At 34.1% G+C, this 13456-nt stretch overlaps 1 protein-coding gene and 1 pseudogene across 1 annotated transcript in view; both read right to left on the bottom strand.

Annotated features, from left to right (window-relative positions):
• The window catches only part of FSTL5 (follistatin like 5), a 793609-nt gene that overhangs the window by 37671 nt on the left and 742482 nt on the right, over positions 1-13456 (bottom strand). The gene's annotated exons all lie outside the window — the stretch shown is intronic.
• Positions 2160-2288, bottom strand: LOC122218862 (annotated as a pseudogene).

Below are 13456 nucleotides of genomic sequence, written 5' to 3'. Positions count from 1 at the left end.
TTACCATAACGAATTAAACAATGTTTATATACTAAGCTATTTCACTCAGTGATGAAGAACTTGGTTGAAACACATGAGTTAATGATTTCTGTATCAGAATCTTCCACCTGTGCCTATGTTTGTCTTCAAGGGTCGGATTACGTCCATCAAAAAAATTGGGACATTGCGTTTACTAAGAATAATAAGAATTACCGGCTCTTATAGAGGAAAGTAAAGCCTTCCCCTAACTGGTTTCAAGATTGCAGAAGAAACTTTCTGAAATATGTGCAAGTGGCTTCCACTAATTACATTCAATCATTCCCTAACTGAGCATTCCTGTGCCAGACAAGGATCTGTGGGCTAGGGAAAACAGTACAACGATTATGATTCTGTTTGTTACTAGGAACCTTATTCTCATGGGGAAGATAAATATGTGAACAAATAATTTTTGAAAACTGAGTTCTACTGTCATATACACTTGCATAGAATTCTATGAAAATGCAATTATCAAGGGCTGAAATGCTTCAACAGATGAGATTAGGCACGGAGACCTTGCAGCATAAGAGAGCCTGGAATAGTAGGGGCACTGTGAACAGTCTGTGTGAAACACAAGATGAATATTAGGAAGTAGCAGATGGGGAGGATGAAGAAAAAAAATGAAAAACCTAGGTCACAAATGTCTTTAATGCCATGAAAAACATTCTAGTATTTCTTCCAAAGATAATGTGTGTTACTGTCCTATTTGAAGCATTGGTTTGATTCTAAATGCAATATGAGTACTAGGGTCAATTAGACAAATTAGGATATATTTTTGAGTAGAATCAACAGCACTGGTTGATCTTGTGAAAGCGTGAAGTGAGATGGTGGATGAGAAGTCCACTTATAAGCAGAAGTCACATGGCAAGACGTGGGATGGGGAGAAAAGTACCAACTGAAGTTTTGTTTTGTCTTGTGTTTAAATCTACATTCAAGTTTCTTTTTTTTTAATGTTTATTTATTTTGAGATAGAGACAGCAAGTGTGAGTGGTGGAGGGACAGAGAGAGAGGGAGAGAGAATCCCAGGCAGGCTCCATACTGCCAGCATGGAGCCCAATGTGGGGCTCAATCCCACAAACCGTGAGATCATGACCTGAGCTGAAATGAAATCAAAAGTTGGATGCTTCATCAGCTGAGCCACCCAGGCACCCTAAGGGGATTATACATTTCTGAAGGGGAGCACTTGCCTTTTTGTCTTGGTGATGGAGGACCAATTGTCTATAAATGACTGTGTGGGCAAAAATGGCAAAGGCAAACAACTCGCTCCCTCAGCCCCACGCACATCAAGGCTGTTTAGAATAAGGCATGTGTGCAAAAATAGCCTACAATACGGGGAATGGAGTTTCATTAAAATCAAGGAGGGTGAAGAAAAATGCTTTTAAAAGTCTGTGGGTGTAGGGAAATTTAACTCAAATAGCTGTCTATAAAAATAAGATAACGTTGAGGCATCTGAAGTGATTTTCTGCCTATGAGCTCCATCTGTCCGTTTGAAGTTTTTTACATTTATCTCTAAGTGGGCCAAAGTCTATACTTATTTTTTTTCTTTTATGTTTACAATGTACTAGCAAGAAAATAACAACTGTTACATACAAATAAATGAGCAGCTTATTGTACTGGATGTGTTTATGGTGAAAATGAATATACCATTCAACAAAAGCATTTCATCTAAAATCACTCATATGTTGCCTTTTAATTATCCTTTATCTCTTGCTGAGGATTAAAAAAATAGGTTGCCCAGTTACCATCTTATATGGCTACAGAATCGTATTTTTCCAATATCTCATGGAAAAAAAGATTATAAAAGTCTAAAGAACACACAGAATTATATTTCAATTCTATAATTCATGAACTAAATGAACAAAAGATAACTGAATTGAATTAAAGTATATCACTACTGGACAAGGGTTCAAAAGTAAAATTAAATTGAAGAATCTAATATAATGAATCACTATCTTAAAGATACTTAAATGTTTTTACAGAGTACTTAATTATCACATACGAAGTAACATTTTGGAAAAGACAAGCAATCAACTCTGATATAATAGATTAGAAATGAAAATCCATATTATAGTAGTTCCTGTCTCATACTTGAAATTGAAATATATATTGTATCCTTTCTAAAGCCTGTGCCTGTAATATTTTATAGTGAGTGTAAATAATGTTTTTAGAGTATATAACACAATGTCAGCCATGAAGGAAGCTCATAGATGATGGTATTAAACTGATAAGAACAGGTATTACACTTGATCTTAGCCAAAAGGCCTAGAAGTGATCATAGATGATGATAAAAATGAGGAATGAGCTTGCTTGTTTTCCACCAGAAGTAATTTTTAAGCATTGAAACCACCAGAACATAGCACCACCCAATTATTATAAAACATACATTATAATCAATATAATTTAATTGATTTGATGTCTTATAACACAATAAGCCATTGTTTATACATTAGCAATGAACATCTCTCAAAAAACATCCCATAAAACAAATTTCAGAAATATGTCTGACCAACCAATAGATTGTGCAAAATCTCTCCACAAAACAAACACACACAAGGGGAAATGTTAAATGGAAGTAAGTGTGTATGTACTTGTGTTGAGGAATTGGGTCAGATGGGTGTCTTCAACAGAGCAAAGTTTTTAAGAACATTCACACGCAGCACTCCAACCAGACTATGCAGGTTTGTGTCCAGCTTCATGATGTAATAACTTGTGTGACGTTGAGCAAGCCATTGGATTTTTCTGTGAATCTGTTTCTTTTTTTTTAATATATGAAATTTATTGTCAAATTGGTTTCCATACAACACCCAGTGTTCATCCCAACAGGTGCCCTCCTCAGTACCCATCACTCACCCTCCCACCCTCCCACCCCTCCATCAGCCCTCAGTTTATTCTCAGTTTTTAAGAGTCCCTTATGCTTTGGCTCTCTCCCACTCTAACCTCTTTTTTTTTCCTTCCCTCCCCCATGGGTTCCTGTTAAGTTTCTCAGGATCCACATAAGAGTGAACACATATGGAACCCTGTGAATCTGTTTCTTAATGCATGAGATGGAATTGGTATGGCTGTTATGATTAATAAGCTAAACATGCACAAGATACATTCCGTTGTACAGATTAAGTAGTTAATAAACACCAGTTATTTTTGAAGTGATATTAAAAATATCTGACAACTTATAGGTCACAGGCACCAACCAATTAGAATGCATGGCAACCTGGTATACACCTCCTCAATACAAACCCTGATTATTTAATACACACTTATATGTGCATGTGTAAAATATATGTGCATAAAGAGTGATTTGTAACCAACTGACACTTTTCAGTTGTTATTACCGCAAAGTTAAGTTATTCACATAACAAGTTATAGAGATATCCTTTAGTGTATCTAAAGATTATGTCAGGAAAGTTCTCCAGGTAGTGGCCAAAATGAGTTGGCTCTTTGAGAGGCATTTATTGATGCCATGGTCTGGCATATTTTCTATAAATGATTGAAAATGGATTAGTGCCATTTCAGAAGCTTCAGGTCCTGTCAGAAATAGATAATGCCTAACAATACAATATATGCTAATATTAGAGTCATAGAGAAAATAAGATGACTTTGCAGTTCATCTCACAATGACAAGCATATGTTTGATTTTCCTTTTTTTTTAAACCATAATAAAAAAAAAAAGAATAACCGTAATGTTCCTAGGGGGTACCTAAAACAAACATTTCATCATTGAACATGTAAGGGATGTATCAACATACAGATTTTTGTTCCATTTTTTATCTATATATCATCTATCTAACATCCATCTAGCATCTATCTATCTATCTATCTATCTATCTATCATCTATCTATCTATCATCTATCTATCTATCTATCTATCTATCTATCTATAGCAGCTAACACAATGAGTGTAATCACATATCTGGACTTGTTGATGAAATACTTTATTTTCTCTCCTCCTACCCCTACAGAAAGTCTCTGGCAGTCTCAGTCTCCAAAAGAATGGGCATTTGTCTTGTTCTTTTCATGCTGTTCCGAGTTTCCTAATGAACATCTATGCTGGTGGTTGTTGATTCTGTTCAAAATACTGATGTGCCTCTGGACTGGCCAGATAACATATCTAGATCTTACTTTGGAGATCCTTTTTTTTTGCCATGTTTTCATCTCACTCTTGTGTGAAGGTCTCTATCATGGCTGTGATTTCAACAACTAATGGTGTTTTACTTCAAAAATTACACTATAGGATTAATGTTTACAGTGGCACATATTGAACATAATAGAAATAACTGTGAACAATTCTTTATTAATTCATTTTGAGTATGTACTGATATTCCTAGTCAACTGAATAATAAATTTTGAGAATGTTCAAACATTTACCTATATAATGCTCGTCAGGTAATAAGCATATAGATTTATGATTTGATTACTCTGATAGTGACACTAAAAAATTCTCCAGTATTCCATTTGATAGATATTTATTTAGATTTCTTCTATGCCATCTTTGTTACAGGATGTTTTTACTCAAACTATTTCTCACCAGAGAGAGATAAGGCACTCAATACAGCTACCCACAGTTTTGTGAATCATCAGTCCTCATGATTGACAACAAAACAAATCAAGACAAAACCACACTATCCTTGGTTTTGAACTTTTTCCTATATCTTGTTTGCAGAAGACTATGATTTGCTTTCTCTATAGCACCAATATTAAAACTTAAAATTAAGGGGTGCCTGGGTGGCTCAGTCGGTTAAGTGTCCTACTCCAGCTCAGGTCATGATCTCACAGTTCGTGGGTTCAAGCCCTGCACTGGGCTCTGTGATGACAGCTCAGAGCTTGGAGCCTGCTTTGCATTCTGTGTCTCCCTCTCTCTCTGCCCCCACCCCAAAAAAACTAAATAAACCTTAAAAAATTTAAAAATAAACCTCAAAATTAAAATGAACAAAAAACCAAAGCTTCCTGAGCTTTATAAGTTATTTAATAAATATACTGAATATCAACTACAGATGAAGCTCTTCTTTGCTGTGTTATAATTTGACAAATTCAATAAAAAAATTACACTCTTTGGAGAAATATTAGCCATGGGGTGGGTAGGGTTCTAACTTACTTATAAACCTTACTAATTAGTCAATAGTGCTACAAACTAGGTTAGTAGTAAACTGAAACTGAGACACCTAGGGGCTCCTGGGTATCTCAGTCAGTTAAGCATCCCAACCTGCTCAGGTCATGATCTTCTGGTTTGTGAGTTCAAGCCCCACGTGGGCTCTGTGTTGAAAGCTCAGAAGCTGGAGTCTGCTTCAGATTTTGTATCTCCCTCTCTCTCTGCCCCTCCTCCTCTCATACTCTGTCTCTGTCTCTCTCTCTCTCTCAAAAAATGAATAAAACATTAAAAAAAAAACCCTGAGACATTTAATGAAATGTCCACTCCAATACACATTGCTTTGAACCAGAATAAAAATCACTGCGTAAATGTCTCTAGAACATTTTCAGAATTTCATGAAAGATATAAATTTCAAACAAACATTCTAGGAGATTTATAAAGAAATCCACCTGAGAAAAGAAAAAAACAAACTAGATTCTCTAAATCTTAGAATTATAACATTCCCAGCGTTCAAGGTTTTGTTCAGTCACAAGTTTCAGTCTAATCCTAAATGAAATAACAAGTTTCTCTCTGAGGAAAGTCCTAGTGAATTTTCTTTTCTTAGCACTTAGAGGAAATGTGGATTCGTGCAAACCATAGAGATAGATGCCCAGATTGAATAAACCAATGGCCTCGTCTGTAACCATTGTAATTTAAAGGACGCTGAGAAAACCTCAACAAATGAAGCCCTATAGTCTCAGTGTTACTCTTGAGCTGCCTCAAGTGATTCAAATATCTTCAAACTGAGTCATCTTCTTAGGATGTTACACAAGTGGTTGATAAATAGCAGCTCCTTATCTCCATAGCACTAAAGCCATGGAGAAGTTTTCAGTAAGCTACAAACTGGGACTTGACTCATTGCCCTTTGCTCTTTTATGCAGAATCACCATGCCAGACAGGCATTCAGAGAAACATTACTAAGTACACGACTTTTTAACAAATATTTACTGAGTGCTAATTTGTAAAACTGCTATAGTTATAGTAACTACACCATGACAAGAAATTTGTCAACCCAAAGCAGTAGGAAAATAGCATTTGTTAATCACCTATAGTGTGCCCAGAACTGCACAAGATCTTGCAACCAACTCAAAATACTGTGAAGTGAATGTCCTTTACAATAGGTGTATTTTAGACATGAGGAAGCCTCCTCTTAGACTCTTTCTTTTGTGAGTAATAGGATATGCACTCCAGACCTTTTAAAAGGAAAAGAATATGGGGATTCATACAGATAGAAATTCTAGAACCAGATCAAGCATAGCTGAAATTTGGTCTAGAGTCATATTAATATAGACCATATTTTTTCTTTGTATATTGGTTCTGCCATCTTCTATCTTGATTTCAGGTATGGGCTTCACATGGTATGAAAAGAACTGCTGATGCTTTAGATCTCCCAGACCAGCCTACACAGAAAAACAGAAGCTGCTTTCTAGAAAGTCCCAGAAAAATTTTTCATTGTAACATATGGGTTCTGAGTGGGTTACACGCCTATGTCTGAACTAATTATTATAGTCAGAGAGAATATGGGGACGTATTTGTCTATCTCTCTGTACAGGTGCTCTTCCTCTTCAGTTAGTAAGTGAATAAACATATGCAAAAGACATGGACCTAAGAAGAGGGAGGGCGAATCTGTAGCAGACAGTTTTCTTTTAAAAAATTTACCTTGAGAAAGTTTTTTTAAAAGATTTTGAAGAATCACACCCCATTGGAGTCTGCAGAGAAAAGCAGGGAAGAAATGAAAGTGAAGGTGAGTGGGTAAGGCTTTCCCCTCCTACCACCCCCACCTATCTCTGTTAATGTCAACCTGGGTTGACATTTATTTCTTTTACATAAAGACTTCAACTTCGACATAGGGTTCCATTGCTTTAGTAAGAGAAAAAGAAAGAACACTAATATTTTAAAACTAGGTGTCAGTTGACCTGAATATGGACATAAATTGTGTGTAGTTGTAGGTGAGGAAGGGGGAGGAGTAAGTGAACAAAATCATTCCAGCGAATTAAAGATAAACTAATATTTGAAACAAGCAACATTTCTGGATGAGACACATATCCCTAGCAGACAATTTTTTTAAATGTCCTTTACAAAGTTTAATTTGCTTAAAATTGCACTGTAGTGAGTGGTAGCATCTGAATTTGAATCTATATTATTATCATTTCAAAGTGTGAGTTCTTTTTAAAAAATATCTTTTAATTTTTATTAACTGTTGTGATATTTACATTGTACTATAGGAAAATAAGATAAAGTTTGTATTCACTTTCCTATTGGAATCTAGAATAATGTCTGGCATGTGAACAGTTCAGCTGTATTGAAAGAATAAATGAAATAAACTAACAATTGAGGTGAGGTTGGTGCACTTAACAAGAAGTTCTGAGGAGAGTGCTAGCATAAATGACAGAGGAATAGAAAATGTTGCATGAATTGGAGTGTTTTTGAGTTTGGCCAGAAGATGGACATATATTAAGAGGGTCTATATCAGAATCAGAGAGAGCCCCTTAGATAAAATGAATGGTTAAGTGGGAACAGGAAAGTATGGTCCATTCGCTGGATCATAAAGTATGTGCAGATCAGTCCTAGGAGTTCCGATCAGTAAGGAAGTGGGTTCAACGTAGTTTGGACTTAACCTATATGCAAAAGGAAATATTTTAACATTTTTTTTCTCCCCAGTGCAGAACTATATCATCACAGCTAGGAATTCAGGAAGAGGGATGTAGTGGTTCTCTGTTTAGTGAACTGAAGTAGGGAGAAAAAGAAGTAAAGAGAAACAGTGAAGACCTCATTGCATTAGCAAGGTGCGAGATAAGGAAGCTCAGCTTAGGTCTGTGTCATGAGAGTGGAGAGGAGCAGATTAATAAATAGACATTATGAAGTTAGACATGAGCAGACAGCAAAAAATTACTGTGGGATCTGTAGGGACTGTAGACACCACATCATATTTTTTTTCCTCTATCCCTTCTGAAATCATTTACCTTTGGAAGAGGAAAATCAAACTTATCTAAGCAAAATTAAATACTCTGTTAAAGGTCCCAAAGGATCTGAAGAGCTACTTTCCAACCTAGGTCTTGTGCGAGTCTCAACACAAATGAGAGAGAACGAAAATTCAGAATGCCAAGGGGACTCCAATTAGGGAAATTATAAAAAAATTTTATCAAAGGTGGCTTTGAGATAAGCTCTGAAGTGTTTATTGGGCAGATGATGAAGAAACAAGGCATTCTGCAAATAAATGCAGATAGGTGAGAAAATACGGTGTAGGTTTGCTGTGAAGAGGAGAGTTTAGTTGTAGCACAGGTGCATACAAGAGAGAGAGGAAATGTTTTAAAAGTAAGTTTAAGATAATTTGTAGAGGATATCAGTCATTAAGATTTACCTGAAAAGTGAAAAAAGGACTTGAACACTAAAATGTATTAAGTGTTAAGAAACTAAATTTAGACACAACTGAGTTTATAGCTGGTTCCAACACTTATTAGTTAAGTGATTCACCATATGTAGAATAGGGATAAAAATTTATGTAGCTGCTAGTTTTAAATGAGGCAGTGCATAAAAATGCTGAGCTCATTGTATGGCATAGAATAAGTGCTCAATGTTTCCTCATTACTCTTAACATATTATATAATAACCATAGTAATAAGAACAAAACTATAACCAAGCAATGCAAACTGAGGGTATATAAATGATAAAGTAAACTCACACTTGACTTCAGAAAATCAGGCTTTGCTACTATATTAAAATAAAATTGTAGAAAATCACTTTAAATGATTGTTATACATAGGACCAGAGGAAAGTTGGACATTAATCATGAAGCTGCTAGACAATATGAATAAGTGGTAGTCATGTATTTCCTGTATTTCTAATAAATTTCCCATGTACCTGGGCTTCTTTTTCTTAATATTTTCATTCCTTTATTTCCTGATAAAATTCAAATTCTTGATTTATTTATTCGCATAACTTTTAGGAAATCATTATGAGTTTATCATAATAAAAAAGGTGAATCTCTTTAAATTATTTACCTGAATGACTTACATTTTAATTTAATGATATTGTTTATATTTAACTAGTATAAATACAAAAAAGAAAAATATTTCCCTGGTGAATTTGAAATTTTAATAACAACTTCATAATAGGAAGATTAAATATAACGTATCTGCCTTCTGTAAAGCCACATATTATGGTTATCCAAAGGTGTTTTCAAGTATTTAAAAGTTTTAAAAGATGGTAAATGGATCAACTTGAATTCAGATAAGTGGTAAAAGTATCAAAAAGATTATCAATACATCTTTATATGATGTTGTCAAGGCACAGACTTGAGTCAGGAAATGAAAAATGTAAAAAAAGGTTAATGTGACCTCTCTTTTTATAAGGTCTCTGATAATGATGATACCTATGATATATCTCTTTATTCATAAAGCATTCATTATTAAGTTATCAATATAATGTATATCTCAAAATGACTGTTGCTAAATAATTTCTATTCTATTCTATTTTTGTAGTGTTTATTTATTTTTAGAGAGAGAGAGAGAGTGCAAGCAGTGGGAGGGGCAGGGAGACAGGGAGAGAGAGAATCCCAAGCAGGCCCCTTGCTTTGACATGGGCTTGATTCCGTGAGATCATGATCTGATCTGAAATTGAGTCAAATGTTTCACCAACTGAGCCACTGGCACCCCTCTGATTTTATTTCTTAAAAAAATAATTTGTGTCCGAAAAAATCTCTCTAAATTATATTCCATTATGTTCCAATGTGAATAGTAATTTGGACACAAGTAAGGGTTTTTGATGTCAAAAATTACCAAACAAATTAAGGCTATATACAAGGAATCCTAGAAGACATGTCTAGCCCACATAAAGATATGTGTACCTATGATCTACTAAAAATATTTTTTAACATCATCTTCCTATGTAAACTAATAATCTATTTTCAAATTATTTTCATGTATTAATTAAATAAACATTGTCCAGTTTTTTAATAAAAATTCTTCAGATGTTCCAAATATTCTATTATTTCATATTTGTGCAGCCAAGTTTTTAAACAGAATTTAAATAATATCCACTTTAATTAAAAACATTAAAATATTTTCTATCACTCAAAGTTGATGAATAATCTTGATTTACATTACAGGGGAAAAATCTAGGTTATTTTAGGATTTTCTTGGCTTAGTTACATAAATCAGCCACTACTTTCATAGCACATGCAAACTCTGATTCCCTTTCGTTTCAAAGAACTAAAAATTGTATTTATGGATGCAAATTACATAAGCATAAAAGTAAGCCTCTACATTATGACAAAAAATGAATTACTGTAATTTCATACAGTTTTCCTTGAAAATCAGTTGCCAATATAGAAAAAAATCAATAAGTGTTCATTATCTCCCCCAAATAAAAGAAAAAAATGGAAGATAAGAAAAGTTTTCTTAGTATAGAAAAATTCAGCTAACCTCAGTCTAAACAAACACAGACATTTTAACCATAACTAACCCAGCTAGCAGCTTTATAAGTCATTTAAGACAAGTGTCATTTTTATCTCCTCTGAAGTTGGCTATTTCAATACATTTTGTGAGATTTATATACCTACACAACACTAGTGTGTATACCAAAGGATATAACCCTGGCAGTTTGATATTTGTTACCTAGTGTTCTTAATCTACTCATGAGGTCATGTTGAGTATTTCCATTTATGACTGTTGACAGATGAGACCTAATAAGCAGTTTCTCTATATATCTACTAATTTGGTTGGTTTTTCTGTAAAAGTACATTTTAAAGGCTTCTGATATCCTTAAGTACCTTACTTTTGCTTGAACCAAATCTTAACCCTAAAACCTGAAATTTTGCGGCATGGTTACTTTTTCAAAAAAGAGAAGCAAGAGCTAGTACACTGCTACATAACAAGTGAATGATAATTTAATGGAAAAAAAAAGGAATGCATTTGTGTTAAAATTATTCGATTGGCTTACAACAACCAGTTCCTTTTTCCTACATGGATAGCCATAGTACGACAACATCTCACTATCTCACTGTAAATATACAGCTAGATTAAAACAGCACAAAATATCAACTTGGGTAGATTCACAGTGAATAGTTTTGACAGTCTTAAATCATTGTAGACAGAGAATATCAGTGTCCATCTAAAGACAGCCCCCCACTACCACCACTCATTATACATTTAAATTAACTTTGTTTTTATAATTAACCAAAATTGAAAAGTGATGTATACATAAAAAAGTATTTAGCCACATTCACAGAAAATTTCCAAAATATTTTATGACAGTAATTATGAATTTATGCATGATTATCAAAGATAAAATTATTTATTAACAGTATTGCTTTGTTGAGCCACAGTAAGTCTTTCATTCAAAAGGGAGTTTTTGTTATGCTATGATACTTGTATTTAAAGTTTTAGTACTTTTATCAAATGTTTCAGCAATAAAAATTAATGAATTCATAAGATATTCTGGTAAAAGATATCATCTTCCTTCAATAGAATAATAATATAGTCACTTCAGATAGAATTAGAAACTCCAATATACATTATTCTTTTGTATACACATTTTATGAGATCTAGTTAATGCTTTATAAGCTTGATTCAAAATACTATAATCTATTAAATATATGCATGAAATAGGTCATGGAGTGCATATATTAAATTCACATAAGAAATTACTTAAATTCTCAGGATGAGCTCTACCCCTCACTTAATGTATTGCATTATATCTTCACTTTTTATATGTTTATTTACTAATGTTTTTAAATGTTTTTATTGTTTATATATATATATATATTTTTTTTTTTTTTTTTTTGAGAGAGAGAGGCAGAGTGTGAGCGCAGGAGGAACAGAAAGAGAAGGAAACACAGAATCCAAAACAGGCTCTAGGCTCTGAGCTGTCAGCACAGAGCTTGACACAGGGTTCAAACTCAAAAGTCACAAGATCAGGACCTGAGTCCAAGTTGGTTGCTTAACTGACTGGGCCACCCAAGTGCCCCTGTTTATTTACTAATCTTAATTGTTACCTGAATCTGTTTTTACTACCAAGCAAAGAGAGCAATCCATGTAATTTTATCATTGACTCATTTAAGGTAAAATAAGTTAGATTTACCATTTCCAGCAAAACTCAAAATCATATGTGACAAAGGAAAAACAAGTACAAGTATGCTGCATATACCCCACAGCTGTCACCTAACAAGAATACTGGGTCCTATCAAATGGACAGACCTATGTTTTACTGAACACTTTGATGAGTTAGCATAAGGATCTCTGAGAGAAGCAAGAGCTATGTTTCTTTGCATAATAAAACTCAAGAGGCAGATCTGCAATGTAGAGTGTTTCTAAATAACATGTTATTCTTGCTCCATTGATTTCTTCCTTTAAAAATTCTATAGAATGAGTCTATTTAGGGGCTTTATTAAATCCTAGAAGTTGGAGTCTACTAATAACATCTGTACAAAACTTCTCCTTTTTTAAAATAATGAGATTCCCATGTTTTAAATACAGTTTGCCCTTTAAGTCAAATATTGTTTCCCTATACAATAAAAAAAAAATTACAGCTATTATGAGCTACTAAGCTAAGTGTATATGTATCCAAAAGAGATGCTGATCTACTTGGTTCATCCACTTTGGACACTAGGCCCTGCTTATTTATTTATTTATTTATTTTTACACAGGGTTCAGATAGTGCAAAGACCTGTTAATATAGGACAGAGACCAAGCAGGGAAGCAGACCGTGTTCTCTAACTCGAGAAATAATGATGATAACACACTGAATACACACACATACATGCACACACACACACACACACACACACACACATCCCACTTGGCTGCAAGCACACCACTTGGTTTTCTGTCTAAGCATTTTACACTCCATGTGTGTATCACACTAGTATGGTAAAGAAGGTTGAAAGTAAAAAGGTAATCCAGTAACCTTAATGAAAAATAAAAATAGCATTACAGATCCAAGTTGAAGGGTATAGTGTGTTTATACTTCTTTAAAAATAAGATGAAGAAAGCTGTCAAGTGTTTATGCAGAAGATGCTTTGCACCCACGTAATAATGCTGGAAGGTTTTCCAGCAATGATTTGTATATGTATATTCAGACACGCTCATAAATCTACATATATGTACTTTGTTTAATAAGCAACTTATGAATGTCTTATGTTTTTCAGATAGTGCACTAGGCTCTGTACATGTAAGGATCCCAAGATACAGAAGGTCCTGACAATCTAGAGTGTGTGTTTGTGTGGAGTAGAGAGGGCAATGAAGAATTTCAGAGACACTGGGGAAAGAGAAGGCCATGGTTTCAGAATTTATGAATGTTTCAGATATTTACTATGTAAGA

The sequence above is a fragment of the Panthera leo genome, chromosome B1, assembly GCF_018350215.1.
Source record: "Panthera leo isolate Ple1 chromosome B1, P.leo_Ple1_pat1.1, whole genome shotgun sequence".
In the NCBI taxonomy this organism is placed as follows: Eukaryota; Metazoa; Chordata; class Mammalia; order Carnivora; family Felidae; genus Panthera; species Panthera leo.
The sequence above is the reverse complement of the archived record's forward strand: the minus strand, read 5'-3'. Positions and strand labels throughout refer to the sequence as shown.